We start from the raw sequence: 21834 nt of genomic DNA on the forward strand, positions 1-21834 counted from the left end.
GACAGGTGATCTTTGGCCTGCTTCGGACCAAAAACCAGGAAAAATCCTCAGCGACTTAGTAGGGCCTCTTGTGAGGGGAGCCTGTCTGGCAGGCGCTATGCAACTCATACTTACCTGGCAGGGGAGATACCATGATCACTAAGGTGGTTCTCCCAGGGTGAGGCTCATCCATTGCACTTCGGGTGTGCTGACCCCTGCGATTTCCCCAAATGCGGGAAACTCGACTGCATAATTTGTGGTAGTGGGGGACTGCGTTCGCGCTTTCCCCTGATTTACTCTGGTGAAAAACAGTGCTTATTATTCAATGCTGACTATTACTAGTCAGAGATACTTGCTAGATCGATCGATCGAGCGAGCCAGCCATCAATTGACCTCTGGGTGGCCAAGAGGATTGGATACTCCTCTCTCCCTTATCAGCTGCCTTTGGTTTTGTGGCTTTCCTATGTGATGCTTTATCTCAATGTTAGTGCAGAGTGTAACGTAAAGTGTAGGACCTGTGCCTTTGCTGTACTATGTTGTGCTACTTTGAGCCTGTGTCAAAGATATTGATTGATTGGGCTGGTTGACGGTATACTGTATGCTTGTGATTTGACCACTGATTGTTAACAAAGCTGCTTTCAATCCAAAAAGGTGGATGCAGACAGGTGATCTTTGGCCTGCTTCGGACCAAAAACCAGGAAAAATCCTCAGCGACTTAGTAGGGCCTCTTGTGAGGGGAGCCTGTCTGGCAGGCGCTATGCAACTCATACTTACCTGGCAGGGGAGATACCATGATCATTAAGGTGGTTCTCCCAGGGTGAGGCTCATCCATTGCACTTCGGGTGTGCTGACCCCTGCGATTTCCCCAAATGCGGGAAACTCGACTGCATAATTTGTGGTAGTGGGGGACTGCGTTTGCGCTTTCCCCTGATTTACTCTGGTGAAAAACAGTGCTTATTATTCAATGCTGACTATTACTAGTCAGAGATACTTGCTAGATCGAGCGAGCCAGCCATCAATTGACCTCTGGGTGGCCAAGAGGATTGGATACTCCTCTCTCCCTTATCAGCTGCCTTTGGTTTTGTGGCTTTCCTATGTGATGCTTTATCTCAATGTTAGTGCAGAGTGTAACGTAAAGTGTAGGACCTGTGCCTTTGCTGTACTATGTTGTGCTACTTTGAGCCTGTTTCAAAGATATTGATTGATTGATTGATTGGGCTGGTTGACGGTATACTGTATGCTTGTGATTTGACCACTGATTGTTAACAAAGCTGTTTTCAATCCAAAAAGGTGGATGCAGACAGGTGATCTTTGGCCTGCTTCGGACCAAAAACCAGGAAAAATCCTCAGCGACTTAGTAGGGCCTCTTGTGAGGGGAGCCTGTCTGGCAGGCGCTATGCAACTCATACTTACCTGGCAGGGGAGATACCATGATCACTAAGGTGGTTCTCCCAGGGTGAGGCTCATCCATTGCACTTCGGGTGTGCTGACCCCTGCGATTTCCCCAAATGCGGGAAACTCGACTGCATAATTTGTGGTAGTGGGGGACTGCGTTCGCGCTTTCCCCTGATTTACTCTGGTGAAAAACAGTGCTTATTATTCAATGCTGACTATTACTAGTCAGAGATACTTGCTAGATCGATCGATCGAGCGAGCCAGCCATCAATTGACCTCTGGGTGGCCAAGAGGATTGGATACTCCTCTCTCCCTTATCAGCTGCCTTTGGTTTTGTGGCTTTCCTATGTGATGCTTTATCTCAATGTTAGTGCAGAGTGTAACGTAAAGTGTAGGACCTGTGCCTTTGCTGTACTATGTTGTGCTACTTTGAGCCTGTGTCAAAGATATTGATTGATTGGGCTGGTTGACGGTATACTGTATGCTTGTGATTTGACCACTGATTGTTAACAAAGCTGCTTTCAATCCAAAAAGGTGGATGCAGACAGGTGATCTTTGGCCTGCTTCGGACCAAAAACCAGGAAAAATCCTCAGCGACTTAGTAGGGCCTCTTGTGAGGGGAGCCTGTCTGGCAGGCGCTATGCAACTCATACTTACCTGGCAGGGGAGATACCATGATCATTAAGGTGGTTCTCCCAGGGTGAGGCTCATCCATTGCACTTCGGGTGTGCTGACCCCTGCGATTTCCCCAAATGCGGGAAACTCGACTGCATAATTTGTGGTAGTGGGGGACTGCGTTTGCGCTTTCCCCTGATTTACTCTGGTGAAAAACAGTGCTTATTATTCAATGCTGACTATTACTAGTCAGAGATACTTGCTAGATCGAGCGAGCCAGCCATCAATTGACCTCTGGGTGGCCAAGAGGATTGGATACTCCTCTCTCCCTTATCAGCTGCCTTTGGTTTTGTGGCTTTCCTATGTGATGCTTTATCTGAATGTTAGTGCAGAGTGTAACGTAAAGTGTAGGACCTGTGCCTTTGCTGTACTATGTTGTGCTACTTTGAGCCTGTTTCAAAGATATTGATTGATTGATTGATTGGGCTGGTTGACGGTATACTGTATGCTTGTGATTTGACCACTGATTGTTAACAAAGCTGTTTTCAATCCAAAAAGGTGGATGCAGACAGGTGATCTTTGGCCTGCTTCGGACCAAAAACCAGGAAAAATCCTCAGCGACTTAGTAGGGCCTCTTGTGAGGGGAGCCTGTCTGGCAGGCGCTATGCAACTCATACTTACCTGGCAGGGGAGATACCATGATCACTAAGGTGGTTCTCCCAGGGTGAGGCTCATCCATTGCACTTCGGGTGTGCTGACCCCTGCGATTTCCCCAAATGCGGGAAACTCGACTGCATAATTTGTGGTAGTGGGGGACTGCGTTCGCGCTTTCCCCTGATTTACTCTGGTGAAAAACAGTGCTTATTATTCAATGCTGACTATTACTAGTCAGAGATACTTGCTAGATCGATCGATCGAGCGAGCCAGCCATCAATTGACCTCTGGGTGGCCAAGAGGATTGGATACTCCTCTCTCCCTTATCAGCTGCCTTTGGTTTTGTGGCTTTCCTATGTGATGCTTTATCTGAATGTTAGTGCAGAGTGTAACGTAAAGTGTAGGACCTGTGCCTTTGCTGTACTATGTTGTGCTACTTTGAGCCTGTTTCAAAGATATTGATTGATTGATTGATTGGGCTGGTTGACGGTATACTGTATGCTTGTGATTTGACCACTGATTGTTAACAAAGCTGTTTTCAATCCAAAAAGGTGGATGCAGACAGGTGATCTTTGGCCTGCTTCGGACCAAAAACCAGGAAAAATCCTCAGCGACTTAGTAGGGCCTCTTGTGAGGGGAGCCTGTCTGGCAGGCGCTATGCAACTCATACTTACCTGGCAGGGGAGATACCATGATCACTAAGGTGGTTCTCCCAGGGTGAGGCTCATCCATTGCACTTCGGGTGTGCTGACCCCTGCGATTTCCCCAAATGCGGGAAACTCGACTGCATAATTTGTGGTAGTGGGGGACTGCGTTCGCGCTTTCCCCTGATTTACTCTGGTGAAAAACAGTGCTTATTATTCAATGCTGACTATTACTAGTCAGAGATACTTGCTAGATCGATCGATCGAGCGAGCCAGCCATCAATTGACCTCTGGGTGGCCAAGAGGATTGGATACTCCTCTCTCCCTTATCAGCTGCCTTTGGTTTTGTGGCTTTCCTATGTGATGCTTTATCTCAATGTTAGTGCAGAGTGTAACGTAAAGTGTAGGACCTGTGCCTTTGCTGTACTATGTTGTGCTACTTTGAGCCTGTGTCAAAGATATTGATTGATTGGGCTGGTTGACGGTATACTGTATGCTTGTGATTTGACCACTGATTGTTAACAAAGCTGCTTTCAATCCAAAAAGGTGGATGCAGACAGGTGATCTTTGGCCTGCTTCGGACCAAAAACCAGGAAAAATCCTCAGCGACTTAGTAGGGCCTCTTGTGAGGGGAGCCTGTCTGGCAGGCGCTATGCAACTCATACTTACCTGGCAGGGGAGATACCATGATCACTAAGGTGGTTCTCCCAGGGTGAGGCTCATCCATTGCACTTCGGGTGTGCTGACCCCTGCGATTTCCCCAAATGCGGGAAACTCGACTGCATAATTTGTGGTAGTGGGGGACTGCGTTCGCGCTTTCCCCTGATTTACTCTGGTGAAAAACAGTGCTTATTATTCAATGCTGACTATTACTAGTCAGAGATACTTGCTAGATCGATCGATCGAGCGAGCCAGCCATCAATTGACCTCTGGGTGGCCAAGAGGATTGGATACTCCTCTCTCCCTTATCAGCTGCCTTTGGTTTTGTGGCTTTCCTATGTGATGCTTTATCTCAATGTTAGTGCAGAGTGTAACGTAAAGTGTAGGACCTGTGCCTTTGCTGTACTATGTTGTGCTACTTTGAGCCTGTGTCAAAGATATTGATTGATTGGGCTGGTTGACGGTATACTGTATGCTTGTGATTTGACCACTGATTGTTAACAAAGCTGCTTTCAATCCAAAAAGGTGGATGCAGACAGGTGATCTTTGGCCTGCTTCGGACCAAAAACCAGGAAAAATCCTCAGCGACTTAGTAGGGCCTCTTGTGAGGGGAGCCTGTCTGGCAGGCGCTATGCAACTCATACTTACCTGGCAGGGGAGATACCATGATCACTAAGGTGGTTCTCCCAGGGTGAGGCTCATCCATTGCACTTCGGGTGTGCTGACCCCTGCGATTTCCCCAAATGCGGGAAACTCGACTGCATAATTTGTGGTAGTGGGGGACTGCGTTCGCGCTTTCCCCTGATTTACTCTGGTGAAAAACAGTGCTTATTATTCAATGCTGACTATTACTAGTCAGAGATACTTGCTAGATCGATCGATCGAGCGAGCCAGCCATCAATTGACCTCTGGGTGGCCAAGAGGATTGGATACTCCTCTCTCCCTTATCAGCTGCCTTTGGTTTTGTGGCTTTCCTATGTGATGCTTTATCTGAATGTTAGTGCAGAGTGTAACGTAAAGTGTAGGACCTGTGCCTTTGCTGTACTATGTTGTGCTACTTTGAGCCTGTTTCAAAGATATTGATTGATTGATTGATTGGGCTGGTTGACGGTATACTGTATGCTTGTGATTTGACCACTGATTGTTAACAAAGCTGTTTTCAATCCAAAAAGGTGGATGCAGACAGGTGATCTTTGGCCTGCTTCGGACCAAAAACCAGGAAAAATCCTCAGCGACTTAGTAGGGCCTCTTGTGAGGGGAGCCTGTCTGGCAGGCGCTATGCAACTCATACTTACCTGGCAGGGGAGATACCATGATCACTAAGGTGGTTCTCCCAGGGTGAGGCTCATCCATTGCACTTCGGGTGTGCTGACCCCTGCGATTTCCCCAAATGCGGGAAACTCGACTGCATAATTTGTGGTAGTGGGGGACTGCGTTCGCGCTTTCCCCTGATTTACTCTGGTGAAAAACAGTGCTTATTATTCAATGCTGACTATTACTAGTCAGAGATACTTGCTAGATCGATCGATCGATCGAGCGAGCCAGCCATCAATTGACCTCTGGGTGGCCAAGAGGATTGGATACTCCTCTCTCCCTTATCAGCTGCCTTTGGTTTTGTGGCTTTCCTATGTGATGCTTTATCTGAATGTTAGTGCAGAGTGTAACGTAAAGTGTAGGACCTGTGCCTTTGCTGTACTATGTTGTGCTACTTTGAGCCTGTTTCAAAGATATTGATTGATTGGGCTGGTTGACGGTATACTGTATGCTTGTGATTTGACCACTGATTGTTAACAAAGCTGTTTTCAATCCAAAAAGGTGGATGCAGACAGGTGATCTTTGGCCTGCTTCGGACCAAAAACCAGGAAAAATCCTCAGCGACTTAGTAGGGCCTCTTGTGAGGGGAGCCTGTCTGGCAGGCGCTATGCAACTCATACTTACCTGGCAGGGGAGATACCATGATCACTAAGGTGGTTCTCCCAGGGTGAGGCTCATCCATTGCACTTCGGGTGTGCTGACCCCTGCGATTTCCCCAAATGCGGGAAACTCGACTGCATAATTTGTGGTAGTGGGGGACTGCGTTCGCGCTTTCCCCTGATTTACTCTGGTGAAAAACAGTGCTTATTATTCAATGCTGACTGTTACTAGTCAGAGGTACTTGTATGCTTGTGATTTAACCACCGATTGTCAACAAAGCTGTTTTTCAATCCAAAATGTGGTATATTATCTCTTTATATTTAGCTGTATACGCAGCCTTTGTCTCCCCCTCGTGGATGAACAACAGTGTGATCAGTGAAGATTCTTTTTCTGCTGGGCTTCAAGAAGTCAGGGCATGGCGAGCCTTTCCCTAACCTATCCTTCCTCTCTGTCTCACAGGTGACGGCATGCAACTGTGGGGAATGCTTCATCGGCACGGCAATGCTCTGACCAGAAGCCGCCGCCCCATATGCTAATACCCTGGTTGCTGTGCATCTTGGAAGTGCTTAGACTTGAGCCTGTGTCTTATGGAATTTGGGGTGCCTGCACACCCCCGGCTCCGTACAATGAGGTGCATCCGTTTTTTGGCGCAGTTGGATGCAGACAGGTGATCTTTGGCCTGCTTCGGACCAAAAACCAGGAAAAATCCTCAGCGACTTAGTAGGGCCTCTTGTGAGGGGAGCCTGTCTGGCAGGCGCTATGCAACTCATACTTACCTGGCAGGGGAGATACCATGATCACTAAGGTGGTTCTCCCAGGGTGAGGCTCATCCATTGCACTTCGGGTGTGCTGACCCCTGCGATTTCCCCAAATGCGGGAAACTCGACTGCATAATTTGTGGTAGTGGGGGACTGCGTTCGCGCTTTCCCCTGATTTGCTCTGGTGAAAAACAGTGCTTATTATTCAATGCTGACTATTACTAGTCAGAGATACTTGCTAGATCGATCGATCGAGCCAGCCATCAATTGACCTCTGGGTGGCCAAGAGGATTGGATACTCCTCTCTCCCTTATCAGCTGCCTTTGGTTTTGTGGCTTTCCTATGTGATGCTTTATCTGAATGTTAGTGCAGAGTGTAACGTAAAGTGTAGGACCTGTGCCTTTGCTGTACTATGTTGTGCTACTTTGAGCCTGTTTCAAAGATATTGATTGATTGATTGATTGATTGGGCTGGTTGACGGTATACTGTATGCTTGTGATTTGACCACTGATTGTTAACAAAGCTGTTTTCAATCCAAAAAGGTGGATGCAGACAGGTGATCTTTGGCCTGCTTCGGACCAAAAACCAGGAAAAATCCTCAGCGACTTAGTAGGGCCTCTTGTGAGGGGAGCCTGTCTGGCAGGCGCTATGCAACTCATACTTACCTGGCAGGGGAGATACCATGATCACTAAGGTGGTTCTCCCAGGGTGAGGCTCATCCATTGCACTTCGGGTGTGCTGACCCCTGCGATTTCCCCAAATGCGGGAAACTCGACTGCATAATTTGTGGTAGTGGGGGACTGCGTTCGCGCTTTCCCCTGATTTACTCTGGTGAAAAACAGTGCTTATTATTCAATGCTGACTATTACTAGTCAGAGATACTTGCTAGATCGATCGATCGAGCGAGCCAGCCATCAATTGACCTCTGGGTGGCCAAGAGGATTGGATACTCCTCTCTCCCTTATCAGCTGCCTTTGGTTTTGTGGCTTTCCTATGTGATGCTTTATCTGAATGTTAGTGCAGAGTGTAACGTAAAGTGTAGGACCTGTGCCTTTGCTGTACTATGTTGTGCTACTTTGAGCCTGTTTCAAAGATATTGATTGATTGATTGATTGGGCTGGTTGACGGTATACTGTATGCTTGTGATTTGACCACTGATTGTTAACAAAGCTGTTTTCAATCCAAAAAGGTGGATGCAGACAGGTGATCTTTGGCCTGCTTCGGACCAAAAACCAGGAAAAATCCTCAGCGACTTAGTAGGGCCTCTTGTGAGGGGAGCCTGTCTGGCAGGCGCTATGCAACTCATACTTACCTGGCAGGGGAGATACCATGATCACTAAGGTGGTTCTCCCAGGGTGAGGCTCATCCATTGCACTTCGGGTGTGCTGACCCCTGCGATTTCCCCAAATGCGGGAAACTCGACTGCATAATTTGTGGTAGTGGGGGACTGCGTTCGCGCTTTCCCCTGATTTACTCTGGTGAAAAACAGTGCTTATTATTCAATGCTGACTATTACTAGTCAGAGATACTTGCTAGATCGATCGATCGAGCGAGCCAGCCATCAATTGACCTCTGGGTGGCCAAGAGGATTGGATACTCCTCTCTCCCTTATCAGCTGCCTTTGGTTTTGTGGCTTTCCTATGTGATGCTTTATCTGAATGTTAGTGCAGAGTGTAACGTAAAGTGTAGGACCTGTGCCTTTGCTGTACTATGTTGTGCTACTTTGAGCCTGTTTCAAAGATATTGATTGATTGATTGATTGGGCTGGTTGACGGTATACTGTATGCTTGTGATTTGACCACTGATTGTTAACAAAGCTGTTTTCAATCCAAAAAGGTGGATGCAGACAGGTGATCTTTGGCCTGCTTCGGACCAAAAACCAGGAAAAATCCTCAGCGACTTAGTAGGGCCTCTTGTGAGGGGAGCCTGTCTGGCAGGCGCTATGCAACTCATACTTACCTGGCAGGGGAGATACCATGATCACTAAGGTGGTTCTCCCAGGGTGAGGCTCATCCATTGCACTTCGGGTGTGCTGACCCCTGCGATTTCCCCAAATGCGGGAAACTCGACTGCATAATTTGTGGTAGTGGGGGACTGCGTTCGCGCTTTCCCCTGATTTACTCTGGTGAAAAACAGTGCTTATTATTCAATGCTGACTATTACTAGTCAGAGATACTTGCTAGATCGATCGATCGAGCGAGCCAGCCATCAATTGACCTCTGGGTGGCCAAGAGGATTGGATACTCCTCTCTCCCTTATCAGCTGCCTTTGGTTTTGTGGCTTTCCTATGTGATGCTTTATCTGAATGTTAGTGCAGAGTGTAACGTAAAGTGTAGGACCTGTGCCTTTGCTGTACTATGTTGTGCTACTTTGAGCCTGTTTCAAAGATATTGATTGATTGATTGATTGGGCTGGTTGACGGTATACTGTATGCTTGTGATTTGACCACTGATTGTTAACAAAGCTGTTTTCAATCCAAAAAGGTGGATGCAGACAGGTGATCTTTGGCCTGCTTCGGACCAAAAACCAGGAAAAATCCTCAGCGACTTAGTAGGGCCTCTTGTGAGGGGAGCCTGTCTGGCAGGCGCTATGCAACTCATACTTACCTGGCAGGGGAGATACCATGATCACTAAGGTGGTTCTCCCAGGGTGAGGCTCATCCATTGCACTTCGGGTGTGCTGACCCCTGCGATTTCCCCAAATGCGGGAAACTCGACTGCATAATTTGTGGTAGTGGGGGACTGCGTTCGCGCTTTCCCCTGATTTACTCTGGTGAAAAACAGTGCTTATTATTCAATGCTGACTATTACTAGTCAGAGATACTTGCTAGATCGATCGATCGATCGAGCGAGCCAGCCATCAATTGACCTCTGGGTGGCCAAGAGGATTGGATACTCCTCTCTCCCTTATCAGCTGCCTTTGGTTTTGTGGCTTTCCTATGTGATGCTTTATCTGAATGTTAGTGCAGAGTGTAACGTAAAGTGTAGGACCTGTGCCTTTGCTGTACTATGTTGTGCTACTTTGAGCCTGTTTCAAAGATATTGATTGATTGATTGATTGGGCTGGTTGACGGTATACTGTATGCTTGTGATTTGACCACTGATTGTTAACAAAGCTGTTTTCAATCCAAAAAGGTGGATGCAGACAGGTGATCTTTGGCCTGCTTCGGACCAAAAACCAGGAAAAATCCTCAGCGACTTAGTAGGGCCTCTTGTGAGGGGAGCCTGTCTGGCAGGCGCTATGCAACTCATACTTACCTGGCAGGGGAGATACCATGATCACTAAGGTGGTTCTCCCAGGGTGAGGCTCATCCATTGCACTTCGGGTGTGCTGACCCCTGCGATTTCCCCAAATGCGGGAAACTCGACTGCATAATTTGTGGTAGTGGGGGACTGCGTTCGCGCTTTCCCCTGATTTACTCTGGTGAAAAACAGTGCTTATTATTCAATGCTGACTGTTACTAGTCAGAGGTACTTGTATGCTTGTGATTTAACCACCGATTGTCAACAAAGCTGTTTTTCAATCCAAAATGTGGTATATTATCTCTTTATATTTAGCTGTATACGCAGCCTTTGTCTCCCCCTCGTGGATGAACAACAGTGTGATCAGTGAAGATTCTTTTTCTGCTGGGCTTCAAGAAGTCAGGGCATGGCGAGCCTTTCCCTAACCTAACCTATCCTTCCTCTCTGTCTCACAGGTGACGGCATGCAACTGTGGGGAATGCTTCATCGGCACGGCAATGCTCTGACCAGAAGCCGCCGCCCCATATGCTAATACCCTGGTTGCTGTGCATCTTGGAAGTGCTTAGACTTGAGCCTGTGTCTTATGGAATTTGGGGTGCCTGCACACCCCCGGCTCCGTACAATGAGGTGCATCCGTTTTTTGGCGCAGTTGGATGCAGACAGGTGATCTTTGGCCTGCTTCGGACCAAAAACCAGGAAAAATCCTCAGCGACTTAGTAGGGCCTCTTGTGAGGGGAGCCTGTCTGGCAGGCGCTATGCAACTCATACTTACCTGGCAGGGGAGATACCATGATCACTAAGGTGGTTCTCCCAGGGTGAGGCTCATCCATTGCACTTCGGGTGTGCTGACCCCTGCGATTTCCCCAAATGCGGGAAACTCGACTGCATAATTTGTGGTAGTGGGGGACTGCGTTCGCGCTTTCCCCTGATTTACTCTGGTGAAAAACAGTGCTTATTATTCAATGCTGACTATTACTAGTCAGAGATACTTGCTAGATCGATCGATCGAGCGAGCCAGCCATCAATTGACCTCTGGGTGGCCAAGAGGATTGGATACTCCTCTCTCCCTTATCAGCTGCCTTTGGTTTTGTGGCTTTCCTATGTGATGCTTTATCTGAATGTTAGTGCAGAGTGTAACGTAAAGTGTAGGACCTGTGCCTTTGCTGTACTATGTTGTGCTACTTTGAGCCTGTTTCAAAGATATTGATTGATTGATTGATTGGGCTGGTTGACGGTATACTGTATGCTTGTGATTTGACCACTGATTGTTAACAAAGCTGTTTTCAATCCAAAAAGGTGGATGCAGACAGGTGATCTTTGGCCTGCTTCGGACCAAAAACCAGGAAAAATCCTCAGCGACTTAGTAGGGCCTCTTGTGAGGGGAGCCTGTCTGGCAGGCGCTATGCAACTCATACTTACCTGGCAGGGGAGATACCATGATCACTAAGGTGGTTCTCCCAGGGTGAGGCTCATCCATTGCACTTCGGGTGTGCTGACCCCTGCGATTTCCCCAAATGCGGGAAACTCGACTGCATAATTTGTGGTAGTGGGGGACTGCGTTCGCGCTTTCCCCTGATTTACTCTGGTGAAAAACAGTGCTTATTATTCAATGCTGACTATTACTAGTCAGAGATACTTGCTAGATCGATCGATCGAGCGAGCCAGCCATCAATTGACCTCTGGGTGGCCAAGAGGATTGGATACTCCTCTCTCCCTTATCAGCTGCCTTTGGTTTTGTGGCTTTCCTATGTGATGCTTTATCTGAATGTTAGTGCAGAGTGTAACGTAAAGTGTAGGACCTGTGCCTTTGCTGTACTATGTTGTGCTACTTTGAGCCTGTTTCAAAGATATTGATTGATTGATTGATTGGGCTGGTTGACGGTATACTGTATGCTTGTGATTTGACCACTGATTGTTAACAAAGCTGTTTTCAATCCAAAAAGGTGGATGCAGACAGGTGATCTTTGGCCTGCTTCGGACCAAAAACCAGGAAAAATCCTCAGCGACTTAGTAGGGCCTCTTGTGAGGGGAGCCTGTCTGGCAGGCGCTATGCAACTCATACTTACCTGGCAGGGGAGATACCATGATCACTAAGGTGGTTCTCCCAGGGTGAGGCTCATCCATTGCACTTCGGGTGTGCTGACCCCTGCGATTTCCCCAAATGCGGGAAACTCGACTGCATAATTTGTGGTAGTGGGGGACTGCGTTCGCGCTTTCCCCTGATTTACTCTGGTGAAAAACAGTGCTTATTATTCAATGCTGACTATTACTAGTCAGAGATACTTGCTAGATCGATCGATCGAGCGAGCCAGCCATCAATTGACCTCTGGGTGGCCAAGAGGATTGGATACTCCTCTCTCCCTTATCAGCTGCCTTTGGTTTTGTGGCTTTCCTATGTGATGCTTTATCTGAATGTTAGTGCAGAGTGTAACGTAAAGTGTAGGACCTGTGCCTTTGCTGTACTATGTTGTGCTACTTTGAGCCTGTTTCAAAGATATTGATTGATTGATTGATTGGGCTGGTTGACGGTATACTGTATGCTTGTGATTTGACCACTGATTGTTAACAAAGCTGTTTTCAATCCAAAAAGGTGGATGCAGACAGGTGATCTTTGGCCTGCTTCGGACCAAAAACCAGGAAAAATCCTCAGCGACTTAGTAGGGCCTCTTGTGAGGGGAGCCTGTCTGGCAGGCGCTATGCAACTCATACTTACCTGGCAGGGGAGATACCATGATCACTAAGGTGGTTCTCCCAGGGTGAGGCTCATCCATTGCACTTCGGGTGTGCTGACCCCTGCGATTTCCCCAAATGCGGGAAACTCGACTGCATAATTTGTGGTAGTGGGGGACTGCGTTCGCGCTTTCCCCTGATTTACTCTGGTGAAAAACAGTGCTTATTATTCAATGCTGACTATTACTAGTCAGAGATACTTGCTAGATCGATCGATCGAGCGAGCCAGCCATCAATTGACCTCTGGGTGGCCAAGAGGATTGGATACTCCTCTCTCCCTTATCAGCTGCCTTTGGTTTTGTGGCTTTCCTATGTGATGCTTTATCTGAATGTTAGTGCAGAGTGTAACGTAAAGTGTAGGACCTGTGCCTTTGCTGTACTATGTTGTGCTACTTTGAGCCTGTTTCAAAGATATTGATTGATTGGGCTGGTTGACGGTATACTGTATGCTTGTGATTTGACCACTGATTGTTAACAAAGCTGTTTTCAATCCAAAAAGGTGGATGCAGACAGGTGATCTTTGGCCTGCTTCGGACCAAAAACCAGGAAAAATCCTCAGCGACTTAGTAGGGCCTCTTGTGAGGGGAGCCTGTCTGGCAGGCGCTATGCAACTCATACTTACCTGGCAGGGGAGATACCATGATCACTAAGGTGGTTCTCCCAGGGTGAGGCTCATCCATTGCACTTCGGGTGTGCTGACCCCTGCGATTTCCCCAAATGCGGGAAACTCGACTGCATAATTTGTGGTAGTGGGGGACTGCGTTCGCGCTTTCCCCTGATTTACTCTGGTGAAAAACAGTGCTTATTATTCAATGCTGACTATTACTAGTCAGAGATACTTGCTAGATCGATCGATCGATCGAGCGAGCCAGCCATCAATTGACCTCTGGGTGGCCAAGAGGATTGGATACTCCTCTCTCCCTTATCAGCTGCCTTTGGTTTTGTGGCTTTCCTATGTGATGCTTTATCTGAATGTTAGTGCAGAGTGTAACGTAAAGTGTAGGACCTGTGCCTTTGCTGTACTATGTTGTGCTACTTTGAGCCTGTTTCAAAGATATTGATTGATTGATTGATTGGGCTGGTTGACGGTATACTGTATGCTTGTGATTTGACCACTGATTGTTAACAAAGCTGTTTTCAATCCAAAAAGGTGGATGCAGACAGGTGATCTTTGGCCTGCTTCGGACCAAAAACCAGGAAAAATCCTCAGCGACTTAGTAGGGCCTCTTGTGAGGGGAGCCTGTCTGGCAGGCGCTATGCAACTCATACTTACCTGGCAGGGGAGATACCATGATCACTAAGGTGGTTCTCCCAGGGTGAGGCTCATCCATTGCACTTCGGGTGTGCTGACCCCTGCGATTTCCCCAAATGCGGGAAACTCGACTGCATAATTTGTGGTAGTGGGGGACTGCGTTCGCGCTTTCCCCTGATTTACTCTGGTGAAAAACAGTGCTTATTATTCAATGCTGACTGTTACTAGTCAGAGGTACTTGTATGCTTGTGATTTAACCACCGATTGTCAACAAAGCTGTTTTTCAATCCAAAATGTGGTATATTATCTCTTTATATTTAGCTGTATACGCAGCCTTTGTCTCCCCCTCGTGGATGAACAACAGTGTGATCAGTGAAGATTCTTTTTCTGCTGGGCTTCAAGAAGTCAGGGCATGGCGAGCCTTTCCCTAACCTAACCTATCCTTCCTCTCTGTCTCACAGGTGACGGCATGCAACTGTGGGGAATGCTTCATCGGCACGGCAATGCTCTGACCAGAAGCCGCCGCCCCATATGCTAATACCCTGGTTGCTGTGCATCTTGGAAGTGCTTAGACTTGAGCCTGTGTCTTATGGAATTTGGGGTGCCTGCACACCCCCGGCTCCGTACAATGAGGTGCATCCGTTTTTTGGCGCAGTTGGATGCAGACAGGTGATCTTTGGCCTGCTTCGGACCAAAAACCAGGAAAAATCCTCAGCGACTTAGTAGGGCCTCTTGTGAGGGGAGCCTGTCTGGCAGGCGCTATGCAACTCATACTTACCTGGCAGGGGAGATACCATGATCACTAAGGTGGTTCTCCCAGGGTGAGGCTCATCCATTGCACTTCGGGTGTGCTGACCCCTGCGATTTCCCCAAATGCGGGAAACTCGACTGCATAATTTGTGGTAGTGGGGGACTGCGTTCGCGCTTTCCCCTGATTTACTCTGGTGAAAAACAGTGCTTATTATTCAATGCTGACTATTACTAGTCAGAGATACTTGCTAGATCGATCGATCGAGCGAGCCAGCCATCAATTGACCTCTGGGTGGCCAAGAGGATTGGATACTCCTCTCTCCCTTATCAGCTGCCTTTGGTTTTGTGGCTTTCCTATGTGATGCTTTATCTCAATGTTAGTGCAGAGTGTAACGTAAAGTGTAGGACCTGTGCCTTTGCTGTACTATGTTGTGCTACTTTGAGCCTGTTTCAAAGATATTGATTGATTGATTGATTGGGCTGGTTGACGGTATACTGTATGCTTGTGATTTGACCACTGATTGTTAACAAAGCTGTTTTCAATCCAAAAAGGTGGATGCAGACAGGTGATCTTTGGCCTGCTTCGGACCAAAAACCAGGAAAAATCCTCAGCGACTTAGTAGGGCCTCTTGTGAGGGGAGCCTGTCTGGCAGGCGCTATGCAACTCATACTTACCTGGCAGGGGAGATACCATGATCACTAAGGTGGTTCTCCCAGGGTGAGGCTCATCCATTGCACTTCGGGTGTGCTGACCCCTGCGATTTCCCCAAATGCGGGAAACTCGACTGCATAATTTGTGGTAGTGGGGGACTGCGTTCGCGCTTTCCCCTGATTTACTCTGGTGAAAAACAGTGCTTATTATTCAATGCTGACTATTACTAGTCAGAGATACTTGCTAGATCGATCGATCGAGCGAGCCAGCCATCAATTGACCTCTGGGTGGCCAAGAGGATTGGATACTCCTCTCTCCCTTATCAGCTGCCTTTGGTTTTGTGGCTTTCCTATGTGATGCTTTATCTGAATGTTAGTGCAGAGTGTAACGTAAAGTGTAGGACCTGTGCCTTTGCTGTACTATGTTGTGCTACTTTGAGCCTGTTTCAAAGATATTGATTGATTGATTGATTGGGCTGGTTGACGGTATACTGTATGCTTGTGATTTGACCACTGATTGTTAACAAAGCTGTTTTCAATCCAAAAAGGTGGATGCAGACAGGTGATCTTTGGCCTGCTTCGGACCAAAAACCAGGAAAAATCCTCAGCGACTTAGTAGGGCCTCTTGTGAGGGGAGCCTGTCTGGCAGGCGCTATGCAACTCATACTTACCTGGCAGGGGAGATACCATGATCACTAAGGTGGTTCTCCCAGGGTGAGGCTCATCCATTGCACTTCGGGTGTGCTGACCCCTGCGATTTCCCCAAATGCGGGAAACTCGACTGCATAATTTGTGGTAGTGGGGGACTGCGTTCGCGCTTTCCCCTGATTTACTCTGGTGAAAAACAGTGCTTATTATTCAATGCTGACTATTACTAGTCAGAGATACTTGCTAGATCGATCGATCGAGCGAGCCAGCCATCAATTGACCTCTGGGTGGCCAAGAGGATTGGATACTCCTCTCTCCCTTATCAGCTGCCTTTGGTTTTGTGGCTTTCCTATGTGATGCTTTATCTGAATGTTAGTGCAGAGTGTAACGTAAAGTGTAGGACCTGTGCCTTTGCTGTACTATGTTGTGCTACTTTGAGCCTGTTTCAAAGATATTGATTGATTGATTGATTGGGCTGGTTGACGGTATACTGTATGCTTGTGATTTGACCACTGATTGTTAACAAAGCTGTTTTCAATCCAAAAAGGTGGATGCAGACAGGTGATCTTTGGCCTGCTTCGGACCAAAAACCAGGAAAAATCCTCAGCGACTTAGTAGGGCCTCTTGTGAGGGGAGCCTGTCTGGCAGGCGCTATGCAACTCATACTTACCTGGCAGGGGAGATACCATGATCACTAAGGTGGTTCTCCCAGGGTGAGGCTCATCCATTGCACTTCGGGTGTGCTGACCCCTGCGATTTCCCCAAATGCGGGAAACTCGACTGCATAATTTGTGGTAGTGGGGGACTGCGTTCGCGCTTTCCCCTGATTTACTCTGGTGAAAAACAGTGCTTATTATTCAATGCTGACTATTACTAGTCAGAGATACTTGCTAGATCGATCGATCGAGCGAGCCAGCCATCAATTGACCTCTGGGTGGCCAAGAGGATTGGATACTCCTCTCTCCCTTATCAGCTGCCTTTGGTTTTGTGGCTTTCCTATGTGATGCTTTATCTGAATGTTAGTGCAGAGTGTAACGTAAAGTGTAGGACCTGTGCCTTTGCTGTACTATGTTGTGCTACTTTGAGCCTGTTTCAAAGATATTGATTGATTGATTGATTGGGCTGGTTGACGGTATACTGTATGCTTGTGATTTGACCACTGATTGTTAACAAAGCTGTTTTCAATCCAAAAAGGTGGATGCAGACAGGTGATCTTTGGCCTGCTTCGGACCAAAAACCAGGAAAAATCCTCAGCGACTTAGTAGGGCCTCTTGTGAGGGGAGCCTGTCTGGCAGGCGCTATGCAACTCATACTTACCTGGCAGGGGAGATACCATGATCACTAAGGTGGTTCTCCCAGGGTGAGGCTCATCCATTGCACTTCGGGTGTGCTGACCCCTGCGATTTCCCCAAATGCGGGAAACTCGACTGCATAATTTGTGGTAGTGGGGGACTGCGTTCGCGCTTTCCCCTGATTTACTCTGGTGAAAAACAGTGCTTATTATTCAATGCTGACTATTACTAGTCAGAGATACTTGCTAGATCGATCGATCGATCGAGCGAGCCAGCCATCAATTGACCTCTGGGTGGCCAAGAGGATTGGATACTCCTCTCTCCCTTATCAGCTGCCTTTGGTTTTGTGGCTTTCCTATGTGATGCTTTATCTGAATGTTAGTGCAGAGTGTAACGTAAAGTGTAGGACCTGTGCCTTTGCTGTACTATGTTGTGCTACTTTGAGCCTGTTTCAAAGATATTGATTGATTGATTGATTGGGCTGGTTGACGGTATACTGTATGCTTGTGATTTGACCACTGATTGTTAACAAAGCTGTTTTCAATCCAAAAAGGTGGATGCAGACAGGTGATCTTTGGCCTGCTTCGGACCAAAAACCAGGAAAAATCCTCAGCGACTTAGTAGGGCCTCTTGTGAGGGGAGCCTGTCTGGCAGGCGCTATGCAACTCATACTTACCTGGCAGGGGAGATACCATGATCACTAAGGTGGTTCTCCCAGGGTGAGGCTCATCCATTGCACTTCGGGTGTGCTGACCCCTGCGATTTCCCCAAATGCGGGAAACTCGACTGCATAATTTGTGGTAGTGGGGGACTGCGTTCGCGCTTTCCCCTGATTTACTCTGGTGAAAAACAGTGCTTATTATTCAATGCTGACTGTTACTAGTCAGAGGTACTTGTATGCTTGTGATTTAACCACCGATTGTCAACAAAGCTGTTTTTCAATCCAAAATGTGGTATATTATCTCTTTATATTTAGCTGTATACGCAGCCTTTGTCTCCCCCTCGTGGATGAACAACAGTGTGATCAGTGAAGATTCTTTTTCTGCTGGGCTTCAAGAAGTCAGGGCATGGCGAGCCTTTCCCTAACCTAACCTATCCTTCCTCTCTGTCTCACAGGTGACGGCATGCAACTGTGGGGAATGCTTCATCGGCACGGCAATGCTCTGACCAGAAGCCGCCGCCCCATATGCTAATACCCTGGTTGCTGTGCATCTTGGAAGTGCTTAGACTTGAGCCTGTGTCTTATGGAATTTGGGGTGCCTGCACACCCCCGGCTCCGTACAATGAGGTGCATCCGTTTTTTGGCGCAGTTGGATGCAGACAGGTGATCTTTGGCCTGCTTCGGACCAAAAACCAGGAAAAATCCTCAGCGACTTAGTAGGGCCTCTTGTGAGGGGAGCCTGTCTGGCAGGCGCTATGCAACTCATACTTACCTGGCAGGGGAGATACCATGATCACTAAGGTGGTTCTCCCAGGGTGAGGCTCATCCATTGCACTTCGGGTGTGCTGACCCCTGCGATTTCCCCAAATGCGGGAAACTCGACTGCATAATTTGTGGTAGTGGGGGACTGCGTTCGCGCTTTCCCCTGATTTACTCTGGTGAAAAACAGTGCTTATTATTCAATGCTGACTATTACTAGTCAGAGATACTTGCTAGATCGATCGATCGATCGATTGAGCCAGCCATCAATTGACCTCTGGGTGGCCAAGAGGATTGGATACTCCTCTCTCCCTTATCAGCTGCCTTTGGTTTTGTGGCTTTCCTATGTGATGCTTTATCTGAATGTTAGTGCAGAGTGTAACGTAAAGTGTAGGACCTGTGCCTTTGCTGTACTATGTTGTGCTACTTTGAGCCTGTTTCAAAGATATTGATTGATTGATTGATTGGGCTGGTTGACGGTATACTGTATGCTTGTGATTTGACCACTGATTGTTAACAAAGCTGTTTTCAATCCAAAAAGGTGGATGCAGACAGGTGATCTTTGGCCTGCTTCGGACCAAAAACCAGGAAAAATCCTCAGCGACTTAGTAGGGCCTCTTGTGAGGGGAGCCTGTCTGGCAGGCGCTATGCAACTCATACTTACCTGGCAGGGGAGATACCATGATCACTAAGGTGGTTCTCCCAGGGTGAGGCTCATCCATTGCACTTCGGGTGTGCTGACCCCTGCGATTTCCCCAAATGCGGGAAACTCGACTGCATAATTTGTGGTAGTGGGGGACTGCGTTCGCGCTTTCCCCTGATTTACTCTGGTGAAAAACAGTGCTTATTATTCAATGCTGACTGTTACTAGTCAGAGGTACTTGTATGCTTGTGATTTAACCACCGATTGTCAACAAAGCTGTTTTTCAATCCAAAATGTGGTATATTATCTCTTTATATTTAGCTGTATACGCAGCCTTTGTCTCCCCCTCGTGGATGAACAACAGTGTGATCAGTGAAGATTCTTTTTCTGCTGGGCTTCAAGAAGTCAGGGCATGGCGAGCCTTTCCCTAACCTAACCTATCCTTCCTCTCTGTCTCACAGGTGACGGCATGCAACTGTGGGGAATGCTTCATCGGCACGGCAATGCTCTGACCAGAAGCCGCCGCCCCATATGCTAATACCCTGGTTGCTGTGCATCTTGGAAGTGCTTAGACTTGAGCCTGTGTCTTATGGAATTTGGGGTGCCTGCACACCCCCGGCTCCGTACAATGAGGTGCATCCGTTTTTTGGCGCAGTTGGATGCAGACAGGTGATCTTTGGCCTGCTTCGGACCAAAAACCAGGAAAAATCCTCAGCGACTTAGTAGGGCCTCTTGTGAGGGGAGCCTGTCTGGCAGGCGCTATGCAACTCATACTTACCTGGCAGGGGAGATACCATGATCACTAAGGTGGTTCTCCCAGGGTGAGGCTCATCCATTGCACTTCGGGTGTGCTGACCCCTGCGATTTCCCCAAATGCGGGAAACTCGACTGCATAATTTGTGGTAGTGGGGGACTGCGTTCGCGCTTTCCCCTGATTTACTCTGGTGAAAAACAGTGCTTATTATTCAATGCTGACTATTACTAGTCAGAGATACTTGCTAGATCGATCGATCGAGCGAGCCAGCCATCAATTGACCTCTGGGTGGCCAAGAGGATTGGATACTCCTCTCTCCCTTATCAGCTGCCTTTGGTTTTGTGGCTTTCCTATGTGATGCTTTATCTCAATGTTAGTGCAGAGTGTAACGTAAAGTGTAGGACCTGTGCCTTTGCTGTACTATGTTGTGCTACTTTGAGCCTGTTTCAAAGATATTGATTGATTGATTGATTGGGCTGGTTGACGGTATACTGTATGCTTGTGATTTGACCACTGATTGTTAACAAAGCTGTTTTCAATCCAAAAAGGTGGATGCAGACAGGTGATCTTTGGCCTGCTTCGGACCAAAAACCAGGAAAAATCCTCAGCGACTTAGTAGGGCCTCTTGTGAGGGGAGCCTGTCTGGCAGGCGCTATGCAACTCATACTTACCTGGCAGGGGAGATACCATGATCACTAAGGTGGTTCTCCCAGGGTGAGGCTCATCCATTGCACTTCGGGTGTGCTGACCCCTGCGATTTCCCCAAATGCGGGAAACTCGACTGCATAATTTGTGGTAGTGGGGGACTGCGTTCGCGCTTTCCCCTGATTTACTCTGGTGAAAAACAGTGCTTATTATTCAATGCTGACTATTACTAGTCAGAGATACTTGCTAGATCGATCGATCGAGCGAGCCAGCCATCAATTGACCTCTGGGTGGCCAAGAGGATTGGATACTCCTCTCTCCCTTATCAGCTGCCTTTGGTTTTGTGGCTTTCCTATGTGATGCTTTATCTGAATGTTAGTGCAGAGTGTAACGTAAAGTGTAGGACCTGTGCCTTTGCTGTACTATGTTGTGCTACTTTGAGCCTGTTTCAAAGATATTGATTGATTGATTGATTGGGCTGGTTGACGGTATACTGTATGCTTGTGATTTGACCACTGATTGTTAACAAAGCTGTTTTCAATCCAAAAAGGTGGATGCAGACAGGTGATCTTTGGCCTGCTTCGGACCAAAAACCAGGAAAAATCCTCAGCGACTTAGTAGGGCCTCTTGTGAGGGGAGCCTGTCTGGCAGGCGCTATGCAACTCATACTTACCTGGCAGGGGAGATACCATGATCACTAAGGTGGTTCTCCCAGGGTGAGGCTCATCCATTGCACTTCGGGTGTGCTGACCCCTGCGATTTCCCCAAATGCGGGAAACTCGACTGCATAATTTGTGGTAGTGGGGGACTGCGTTCGCGCTTTCCCCTGATTTACTCTGGTGAAAAACAGTGCTTATTATTCAATGCTGACTATTACTAGTCAGAGATACTTGCTAGATCGATCGATCGATCGATTGAGCCAGCCATCAATTGACCTCTGGGTGGCCAAGAGGATTGGATACTCCTCTCTCCCTTATCAGCTGCCTTTGGTTTTGTGGCTTTCCTATGTGATGCTTTATCTGAATGTTAGTGCAGAGTGTAACGTAAAGTGTAGGACCTGTGCCTTTGCTGTACTATGTTGTGCTACTTTGAGCCTGTTTCAAAGATATTGATTGATTGATTGATTGGGCTGGTTGACGGTATACTGTATGCTTGTGATTTGACCACTGATTGTTAACAAAGCTGTTT

At 47.7% G+C, this 21834-nt stretch overlaps 33 non-coding genes across 33 annotated transcripts; all 33 read left to right on the plus strand.

Annotated features, from left to right (window-relative positions):
* The first annotated feature begins 106 nt into the window (after positions 1-106).
* LOC142722796 (U1 spliceosomal RNA) lies at positions 107-270 on the plus strand. The gene has a single exon (XR_012875083.1). It is a non-coding gene; the product is annotated as a U1 spliceosomal RNA (small nuclear RNA).
* Positions 271-745: 475 nt separating this feature from the next.
* On the plus strand, positions 746-909 carry LOC142722769 (U1 spliceosomal RNA). The gene has a single exon (XR_012875055.1). It is a non-coding gene; the product is annotated as a U1 spliceosomal RNA (small nuclear RNA).
* Positions 910-1384: 475 nt separating this feature from the next.
* On the plus strand, positions 1385-1548 carry LOC142722808 (U1 spliceosomal RNA). Its single transcript, XR_012875095.1, has one exon. It is a non-coding gene; the product is annotated as a U1 spliceosomal RNA (small nuclear RNA).
* Positions 1549-2023: 475 nt separating this feature from the next.
* Positions 2024-2187, plus strand: LOC142722770 (U1 spliceosomal RNA). Its single transcript, XR_012875056.1, has one exon. It is a non-coding gene; the product is annotated as a U1 spliceosomal RNA (small nuclear RNA).
* A 475-nt stretch (positions 2188-2662) lies between these two features.
* On the plus strand, positions 2663-2826 carry LOC142722821 (U1 spliceosomal RNA). Its single transcript, XR_012875107.1, has one exon. It is a non-coding gene; the product is annotated as a U1 spliceosomal RNA (small nuclear RNA).
* A 483-nt stretch (positions 2827-3309) lies between these two features.
* On the plus strand, positions 3310-3473 carry LOC142722833 (U1 spliceosomal RNA). The gene has a single exon (XR_012875119.1). It is a non-coding gene; the product is annotated as a U1 spliceosomal RNA (small nuclear RNA).
* A 475-nt stretch (positions 3474-3948) lies between these two features.
* On the plus strand, positions 3949-4112 carry LOC142722845 (U1 spliceosomal RNA). Its single transcript, XR_012875130.1, has one exon. It is a non-coding gene; the product is annotated as a U1 spliceosomal RNA (small nuclear RNA).
* Positions 4113-4587: 475 nt separating this feature from the next.
* Positions 4588-4751, plus strand: LOC142722857 (U1 spliceosomal RNA). Its single transcript, XR_012875142.1, has one exon. It is a non-coding gene; the product is annotated as a U1 spliceosomal RNA (small nuclear RNA).
* Positions 4752-5234: 483 nt separating this feature from the next.
* Positions 5235-5398, plus strand: LOC142722869 (U1 spliceosomal RNA). The gene has a single exon (XR_012875154.1). It is a non-coding gene; the product is annotated as a U1 spliceosomal RNA (small nuclear RNA).
* Positions 5399-5877: 479 nt separating this feature from the next.
* On the plus strand, positions 5878-6041 carry LOC142722882 (U1 spliceosomal RNA). The gene has a single exon (XR_012875168.1). It is a non-coding gene; the product is annotated as a U1 spliceosomal RNA (small nuclear RNA).
* A 588-nt stretch (positions 6042-6629) lies between these two features.
* Positions 6630-6793, plus strand: LOC142722894 (U1 spliceosomal RNA). The gene has a single exon (XR_012875180.1). It is a non-coding gene; the product is annotated as a U1 spliceosomal RNA (small nuclear RNA).
* Positions 6794-7276: 483 nt separating this feature from the next.
* On the plus strand, positions 7277-7440 carry LOC142722905 (U1 spliceosomal RNA). The gene has a single exon (XR_012875188.1). It is a non-coding gene; the product is annotated as a U1 spliceosomal RNA (small nuclear RNA).
* A 483-nt stretch (positions 7441-7923) lies between these two features.
* On the plus strand, positions 7924-8087 carry LOC142722906 (U1 spliceosomal RNA). Its single transcript, XR_012875189.1, has one exon. It is a non-coding gene; the product is annotated as a U1 spliceosomal RNA (small nuclear RNA).
* Positions 8088-8570: 483 nt separating this feature from the next.
* Positions 8571-8734, plus strand: LOC142722907 (U1 spliceosomal RNA). The gene has a single exon (XR_012875190.1). It is a non-coding gene; the product is annotated as a U1 spliceosomal RNA (small nuclear RNA).
* A 483-nt stretch (positions 8735-9217) lies between these two features.
* Positions 9218-9381, plus strand: LOC142722386 (U1 spliceosomal RNA). The gene has a single exon (XR_012874687.1). It is a non-coding gene; the product is annotated as a U1 spliceosomal RNA (small nuclear RNA).
* Positions 9382-9868: 487 nt separating this feature from the next.
* On the plus strand, positions 9869-10032 carry LOC142722387 (U1 spliceosomal RNA). The gene has a single exon (XR_012874688.1). It is a non-coding gene; the product is annotated as a U1 spliceosomal RNA (small nuclear RNA).
* Positions 10033-10625: 593 nt separating this feature from the next.
* Positions 10626-10789, plus strand: LOC142722388 (U1 spliceosomal RNA). Its single transcript, XR_012874689.1, has one exon. It is a non-coding gene; the product is annotated as a U1 spliceosomal RNA (small nuclear RNA).
* Positions 10790-11272: 483 nt separating this feature from the next.
* Positions 11273-11436, plus strand: LOC142722390 (U1 spliceosomal RNA). Its single transcript, XR_012874690.1, has one exon. It is a non-coding gene; the product is annotated as a U1 spliceosomal RNA (small nuclear RNA).
* A 483-nt stretch (positions 11437-11919) lies between these two features.
* Positions 11920-12083, plus strand: LOC142722391 (U1 spliceosomal RNA). Its single transcript, XR_012874691.1, has one exon. It is a non-coding gene; the product is annotated as a U1 spliceosomal RNA (small nuclear RNA).
* Positions 12084-12566: 483 nt separating this feature from the next.
* LOC142722393 (U1 spliceosomal RNA) lies at positions 12567-12730 on the plus strand. The gene has a single exon (XR_012874693.1). It is a non-coding gene; the product is annotated as a U1 spliceosomal RNA (small nuclear RNA).
* A 475-nt stretch (positions 12731-13205) lies between these two features.
* Positions 13206-13369, plus strand: LOC142722394 (U1 spliceosomal RNA). The gene has a single exon (XR_012874694.1). It is a non-coding gene; the product is annotated as a U1 spliceosomal RNA (small nuclear RNA).
* A 487-nt stretch (positions 13370-13856) lies between these two features.
* LOC142722395 (U1 spliceosomal RNA) lies at positions 13857-14020 on the plus strand. The gene has a single exon (XR_012874695.1). It is a non-coding gene; the product is annotated as a U1 spliceosomal RNA (small nuclear RNA).
* Positions 14021-14613: 593 nt separating this feature from the next.
* LOC142722396 (U1 spliceosomal RNA) lies at positions 14614-14777 on the plus strand. The gene has a single exon (XR_012874696.1). It is a non-coding gene; the product is annotated as a U1 spliceosomal RNA (small nuclear RNA).
* A 483-nt stretch (positions 14778-15260) lies between these two features.
* LOC142722397 (U1 spliceosomal RNA) lies at positions 15261-15424 on the plus strand. The gene has a single exon (XR_012874697.1). It is a non-coding gene; the product is annotated as a U1 spliceosomal RNA (small nuclear RNA).
* A 483-nt stretch (positions 15425-15907) lies between these two features.
* On the plus strand, positions 15908-16071 carry LOC142722398 (U1 spliceosomal RNA). The gene has a single exon (XR_012874698.1). It is a non-coding gene; the product is annotated as a U1 spliceosomal RNA (small nuclear RNA).
* A 483-nt stretch (positions 16072-16554) lies between these two features.
* Positions 16555-16718, plus strand: LOC142722399 (U1 spliceosomal RNA). Its single transcript, XR_012874699.1, has one exon. It is a non-coding gene; the product is annotated as a U1 spliceosomal RNA (small nuclear RNA).
* Positions 16719-17201: 483 nt separating this feature from the next.
* Positions 17202-17365, plus strand: LOC142722401 (U1 spliceosomal RNA). The gene has a single exon (XR_012874700.1). It is a non-coding gene; the product is annotated as a U1 spliceosomal RNA (small nuclear RNA).
* Positions 17366-17852: 487 nt separating this feature from the next.
* On the plus strand, positions 17853-18016 carry LOC142722402 (U1 spliceosomal RNA). The gene has a single exon (XR_012874701.1). It is a non-coding gene; the product is annotated as a U1 spliceosomal RNA (small nuclear RNA).
* Positions 18017-18609: 593 nt separating this feature from the next.
* On the plus strand, positions 18610-18773 carry LOC142722403 (U1 spliceosomal RNA). Its single transcript, XR_012874702.1, has one exon. It is a non-coding gene; the product is annotated as a U1 spliceosomal RNA (small nuclear RNA).
* A 487-nt stretch (positions 18774-19260) lies between these two features.
* LOC142722405 (U1 spliceosomal RNA) lies at positions 19261-19424 on the plus strand. The gene has a single exon (XR_012874704.1). It is a non-coding gene; the product is annotated as a U1 spliceosomal RNA (small nuclear RNA).
* A 593-nt stretch (positions 19425-20017) lies between these two features.
* On the plus strand, positions 20018-20181 carry LOC142722406 (U1 spliceosomal RNA). The gene has a single exon (XR_012874705.1). It is a non-coding gene; the product is annotated as a U1 spliceosomal RNA (small nuclear RNA).
* A 483-nt stretch (positions 20182-20664) lies between these two features.
* Positions 20665-20828, plus strand: LOC142722407 (U1 spliceosomal RNA). Its single transcript, XR_012874706.1, has one exon. It is a non-coding gene; the product is annotated as a U1 spliceosomal RNA (small nuclear RNA).
* A 483-nt stretch (positions 20829-21311) lies between these two features.
* On the plus strand, positions 21312-21475 carry LOC142722408 (U1 spliceosomal RNA). The gene has a single exon (XR_012874707.1). It is a non-coding gene; the product is annotated as a U1 spliceosomal RNA (small nuclear RNA).
* Positions 21476-21834: the final 359 nt, after the last annotated feature.

This window comes from Rhinoderma darwinii, unplaced genomic scaffold (genome assembly GCF_050947455.1).
Source record: "Rhinoderma darwinii isolate aRhiDar2 unplaced genomic scaffold, aRhiDar2.hap1 Scaffold_536, whole genome shotgun sequence".
NCBI lineage: Eukaryota > Metazoa > Chordata > Amphibia > Anura > Rhinodermatidae > Rhinoderma > Rhinoderma darwinii.